The sequence below is a fragment of the Arachis hypogaea genome, chromosome 6, assembly GCF_003086295.3.
Source record: "Arachis hypogaea cultivar Tifrunner chromosome 6, arahy.Tifrunner.gnm2.J5K5, whole genome shotgun sequence".
Taxonomy (NCBI): domain Eukaryota; kingdom Viridiplantae; phylum Streptophyta; class Magnoliopsida; order Fabales; family Fabaceae; genus Arachis; species Arachis hypogaea.
Genome location: NC_092041.1, coordinates 46,595,117 through 46,601,804, shown reverse-complemented (window position 1 = coordinate 46,601,804; position 6,688 = coordinate 46,595,117). Strand labels below are relative to the sequence as shown.

Sequence of the window (6,688 nt, the reverse complement as noted above, 5' to 3'; positions counted from 1 at the left end):
TAGCTCCTAAGTATTGAGCAACTTGCTCTCCAGTCACATCTTCATTCTCTTCAAAGGAAGAATAGTCTTCAGAGCTCATGAATGGCAGAAGGAGATTCAATGGAATCTCTATGGTCTCTAGATGAGCCTCAGATTCCTCTGGATCCTTAATAGGAAACTCCTTCTTGCTTGAAGGACGTCCCATGAGGTCTTTCTCACTAGGATTTTCGTCCTCCTCCTCCTCTATGCATTCGGCCACTTTGATTAAATCAATGGCCTTGCACTCTCCTTTTGGATTTTCTTCTGTATTGCTTGGAGAGTACTGGGAGGAGTTTCAATAACTTTCTTACTCAGCTGGCCCACTTGTGCCTCCAGATTTCAAATGGAGGATCTTGTTTCATTCATGAAACTGAAAGTGGCCTTTGACAGATCAGAGACTATATTTGCTAAATTAGAAGTGTTTTGTTCAGAGTTCTCTGTCTGTTGCTGAGAAGATGATGGATATGGCTTACTATTGTTCAGCCTATTGCGTCCACCATTGTTAAAGCCTTGTTGAGGCTTCTGTTGATCCTTCCAAGAGAAATTTGGATGATTTCTCCATGATGGGTTATAGGTGTTTCCATAAGGTTCACCCATGTAATTAACCTCTGCCATGGCAGGGTTTTCAGGATCATAAGCTTCTTCAGAAGCTGCCTCTCTAGTGCTGTTGGATGCATGTTGCAGTCCATTCAGATTTTGAGAGATCATGTTAACCTGTTGAGTCAACACCTTGTTCTGAGCCAATATGGCATTCAGAGTATCAATTTCAAGAACTCCTTTCTTTTGAGGTATCCCATTATTCACGGAATTCCTCTCAGAGGTATACATGAACTGGTTGTTTGCAACCATGTCAATGAGTTCTTGAGCCTCTTCAGGCGTTTTCTTCAGGTGAATAGATCCACCTGCAGAATGGTCCAATGACATTTTCGAAAATTCAGAGAGACCATAATAGAATATATCTAATAGGGTCCATTCTGAAAACATGTCAGATGGACATCTTTTGGTCAGCTGCTTGTATCTCTCCCAAGCTTCATAGAAGGATTCACCATCTTTTTGTTTGAAGGTTTGAACATCCACTCTCAGCTTGCTCAGCTTTTGAGGAGGAAAGAATTTATCCAAGAAGGCAGTGACCAGCTTATCCCAGGAGTCCAGGCTATCCTTAGGTTGTGAATCCAACCATATTCTAGCTCTGTCTCTTACAGCAAAAGGGAAAAGCATGAGTCTGTAGACTTCAGGATCAACTCCATTCGTCTTTACAGTCTCACAGATCTGCAAGAACTCAGTTAAAAACTGATAAGGATCTTCAGATGGAAGTCCTTAAAACTTGCAGTTTTGTTGCATTAATGCAACTAGTTGAGGCTTAAGCTCAAAGTTATTGGCTCCAATGGCAGGAATGGAGATGCTTCTTCCATCAAACTTGGACGTTGGCTTTGTGAAGTCACCAAGCATTCTCCTTGCATTATTATTATTATTATTTTCGGCTGCCATCTCCTTCTCTTATTCGAAAATTTCTGAAAGGTTATTTCTGGGTTGTTGTAATTTAGCTTCTCTTAATTTTCTCTTCAGAGTCCTTTCAGGTTCTGGATCAACTTCAACAAGAGTGCCTTTTTCCCTGTTCCTGCTCATATGAAAGAGAAGAAAACAAGAAAAGAAAGAGGAATCCTCTATGTCACAGTATAGAGATTCCTTTATGTTAGTAGAAGAAGAAAGAGGTAGAAGAATGAAGAGGGAGATTCGGATTTGTGGATGAAGAGAGGTGAAGAGAAGTGTTAGTAATTAATTAATTAAATAGAAGAAGAAAAGAGAAGAGAAATTTCGAAAATAATTTTTTGAAAAAGAGTTGGTGATTTTCGAAAATAAAATATAATTAAAATTAAAATTTAAAACAAAAAGAATTTTTGAAAAAGAGAGGGAGAATTTTCGAAAATTAGAGAGGGAAAAGTAGTTAGGTGGTTTTGAAAAAGATAAGAAACAAACAAAAAGTTAGTTAGTTGATTGAAAAAGATTTGAAATCAAATTTTAAAAAAAGATAAGAAAATAAGAAGTTAGATAAGATATTTCGAAATCAAATTTTGAAAAAGATAAAATTTTTGAAAAAGATAAGATAAAAGATAAAAAGATATATTTGAAAAAGATATTTGAAAAAGATTTAATTTTAAAAATTACTTAACTAACAAGAAACTACAAGATAAGATTCTAGAATTTAAAGATTGAACCTTTCTTAACAAGAAAGTAACAAACTTCAAATTTTTGAACCAATCACATTAATTGTTAGCTAGTTTTAGAAAATATGATATAAAAGATAAGAAAAAGATTTTTTTTTTTTGAAAATTAATTTTTAAAATTTTCGAAAATAATAAAAAAAAAGGAAAAAGATATGATTTTTGAAAAAGATTTTGAAAAGATAAGATTTTTAAAATTGAAATTTTGACTTGACTTGTAAGAAACAACTAATTTTGAAAATTTTTGACCAAGTCAACCCAAAATTTCGAAATTTTGGAGGGAAATAAGGAAAAGATATTTTTTTTTTTGAATTTTTTTAATTTTTAATTATGAAAGAGAAAAACAACAAGAATATTCAATGCATGAAATTTTTAGATCAAAACAATGAATGCATGCAAGAATGCTATGAATGTCAAGATGAACACCAAGAACACTTTGAAGATCATGATGAACATCAAGAACATAATTTTGAAAAATTTTTTATGCAAAGAAAACATGCAAGACACCAAACTTAGAAATTTTTAATGCATGGAAAATATGAATGCAAAAATGCACATGAAAAACAACAAACAACACAAAACAAGAAATCATCAAGATCAAACAAGAAGTCTTGTCAAGAACAACTTGAAGATCATGAAGAACACTATGAATGCATGGGATTTTCGAAAAATGCAAGAAAAAATTTTTAAAGCATGCAATTGACACCAAACTTTAAAAATTAACACAAGACTCAAACAAGAACACAAAATATTTTTGATTTTTATGATTTTATGATTTTTTTTGTATTTTTATTAATTTTTTTCGAAAATACTTTTTGGAAAAACGAAATATAAAAGAAAAAATTTTTTGAAAAAGATTTTTGAAAAGAAAATTACCTAATCTGAGCAACAAGATGAACCGTCAGTTGTCCATACTCGAACAATCCCCGGCAACGGCGCCAAAAACTTGGTGGACGAAATTGTGATCACTGTTCTTTAAGTTGTATGAAATCATTATTGTGGCACCAGTTGTTATCACAACTCCGTTCAACTAACCAGCAAGTGTACTGGGTCGTCCAAGTAATAAACCTTACGTGAGTAAGGGTCGATCCCACAGAGATTGTTGGTATGAAGCAAGCTATGGTCACCTTGTAAATCTCAGTTAGGCAGATTAAATTGGTTTATGGGTTTCGAAAATAGAAATAAGAGAATAGATTATAAAAAGGATAGAAGACTTATGCAGATTCATTGGTGGGAATTTCAGGTAAGCGAATGGAGATGCTGTATGGCTCAAGGACGCCTGCTCTCCTACTGCTTCTACTCAATCCTTCTTACTCCTTTCCATGGCAAGCTTTGTATAGGGGTTCACCATCAGCTGTGGCTACTTTCAATCCTCTCGGGAAAATGATCCTATGCGGCTGTCACTCGTACGGCTAATCGTCTGGAGGCATCACCCATGATTGATGGCTACATCCCATCCTCGCAGTGAAAACTAATGCTCACGCACTCTATCACAGTACGGCTAATCACTGGTTGGTTCCCGCTCCTACTGGAATAGAATTCCTTGATTCTTTTGCGTCTGTCACTAACGCCCAGCACTTGCAAGTTTGAAGCACGTCACACTCATTCATTACTGGAATCCTACTCGGAATACCACAGACAAGGTTAGACTTTCCGGATTCCCAAGATCCTACTCGGAATACCACAGACAAGGTGAGACTTTCCGAATCCTCATAAATGCCGCCATCTATCTAGCTTATACCACAAAGATTCTGTTGGGGAATCTAAGAGATACGCATTCAAGCTCTGTTGCATGTAGAACGGAAGTGGTTGTCAATCACGTGCGTTCATGAGTGAGAATGATAATGAGGGTTACTTATCATCACATTCATCATGTTCTTGGGTACGAATGAATATCTTGGAATAAGAATAAGAGAGATTTGAATAAAAGAAAATAGAATTGCATTAATACTTGAGGTACAGCAGAGCTCCACACCCTTAATCTATGGTGTGCAGAAACTCCACCGTTGAAGATACATAAGTGAAAGGTTCAGGCATGGCCGAATGGCCAGCCCCCTAAAACGTGATCAATAGCCTCTTAGGATGAAGAATAAAACAAAACTGAGACCAAAGATGTCTAATACAATAGTTAAATGTCCTATATATACTAGACTAGCTACTAGGGTTTACATGAGTAAGTAATTGATGCATAAATCCACTTCCGGGGCCCACTTGGCGTATGCTTGGGCTGAGCTTGATCAATCCACGAGCTGAGGCTTCTCTTGGAGTTGAACTCCGAGTTTTGACGTGTTTTGGGCGTTCAACTCCGGATCATGACGTTTTTCTGGCGTTTAACTCCAGACAGCAGCATGAACTTGGCGTTCAACGCCAAGTTACGTCGTCATTCTTCGAATAAAGTATGGACTATTATATATTGCTGGAAAGCCCTGGATGTCTACTTTCCAACGCCGTTGAGAGCGCGCTAATTGGAGTTCTGTAGCTCCAGAAAATCCATTTCGAGTGCAGGGAGGTCAGATTCCAACAGCATCAGCAGTCCTTTTGTCAGCCTTCTTCAGAGTTTTGTTCAAATCCCTCAATTTCAGCCAGAATTTACCTGAAATCACAGAAAAACACACAAACTCATAGTAAAGTCCAGAAATGTGAATTTAACATAAAAACTAATGAAAACATCCCTAAAAGTAGCTTAAACTTACTAAAAACTATATAAAAACAATGTCAAAAAGCGTATAAATTATCCGCTCATCAGCGTTCCACTTGCCCATGATGCAAGAAGATGTACGCCCCTACACTAGAAGGGTCAACTTTAATCAAAGGTTGGACCAAGTCCTTATGGACATATGCGTGGAAGGAGCTCAATGGAAAAGAGACTCCAAAGGCAAGCCAGTTCAACTAAGAAGACTGGACCTCAAGCCTGTGGCTAGAGGATGGTTGGAGTTCATTCAATGCTCCATATTCCCACTAGCAACCGATCTGAAGTTACTGTGGATCGGGCTATCATGATTCATAGTATCATGATTGGAGAGGAAGTAGAAGTTCATGAAGTCATCTCCAATAAAATCTACAAAATAGCCGAAAAGACCTCCACCATGGCAAGGCTAGCTTTTCCTCACCTTATTTGCCATCTATGTTACTCAGCTGGAGTTATCATAGAAGGAGACATCCCCATTGAAGAGGATAAGCCCATCACCAAGAAGAGGATGGAGCAAGCAAGAGAAACCCTCCACGGATCTCAAGAGATGCATGAGGAAGCTCATCATCAAGAAATCCCTGAGATGCCTCAAGGGATGCACTTTCCTCCCAACAACTATTGGGAAAAACTCAACACTTCCTTAGAAGATTTGAGCCACAATGTGGAACAATTAAGGGTGGAACATCATGAGCAATCCATCATTCTCCATGAAATAAGAGAAGATCAAAAAGCAATGAGGGAGGAACAACAAAAGCAAGGAAGGGACATAGAAGAGCTTAAGGACATTGTTGGTCCTTCAAGAAGAAGACGCCACTAAGGTGGATTCATTCCTTGTTCTTATTTCTTTCTGCTTTTCGGTTTTTATGTTGTGTTCATTTATGTTTTGTGTCTCTACTTCATGATCATTAATGTTTAGTAACTATGTCTTAAAGTTATGAATAATCCCATTAATCCTTCAACTCTCTTAAATGAAAAATGTTTTTAATTTAAAAGAACAAGAAGTACATGAATTTCAAATTTATCCTTGAATTTAGTTTAATTATATTGATGTGGTGACAATACTTTTTGCTTTCTGAATGAATGCTTGAACAGTACATATTTTTGATCTTGTTGTTTATGAATGTTAAAATTATTGGTTCTTGAAAGAATGATGAACAAAGAGAAATGTTATTGATGATCTGAAAAATCATGAGATTGATTCTTGAAGCAGGAAAAAGCAGTGAAAAAGCAAAAGCTTGTGAAAAAAAAAGGAAAAAAATTTGGCAAAAAAAAATTAGAAAGAAAAAGAAAAAGCAAGCAGAAAAAGCCAATAGCCCTTAAAACCAAAAGGCAATGGTGAAAAGGATCCAAGGCTTTGAGCATCAATGGATAGGAGGGCCCAAGGAAATAAAATCCAGGCCTAAGCGGCTAAATCAAGCTGTCCCTAACCATGTGCTTGTGTCATGAAGGTCCAAGTGAAAAGCTTGAGACTGAGTGGTTAAAGTCGTGATCCAAAGCAAAAAGAGTGTGCTTAAGAGCTCTTGACACCTCTAACTGGGGACTCTAGCAAAGCTGAGTCACAATCTGAAAAGGTTCACCCAGTCATGTGTCTGTGGCATTTATGTATCCGGTGGTAATACTGGAAAACAAAGTGCTTAGGGCCACGGCCAAGACTCATAAGTAGCTGTGTTCAAGAATCAACATACTTAACTAGGAGAATCAATAACACTATCCGAAATTCTAAGTTCCTAGAGAAGCCAATCATTCTGAACTTCAAAGG

At 36.9% G+C, this 6,688-nt stretch overlaps 1 non-coding gene across 1 annotated transcript; it reads left to right on the top strand.

The window, feature by feature from the left end:
- The first annotated feature begins 1,000 nt into the window (after positions 1–1,000).
- Positions 1,001–1,104, top strand: LOC112699795 (small nucleolar RNA R71). The gene has a single exon (XR_003152733.1). It is a non-coding gene; the product is annotated as a small nucleolar RNA R71 (small nucleolar RNA).
- Positions 1,105–6,688: the final 5,584 nt, after the last annotated feature.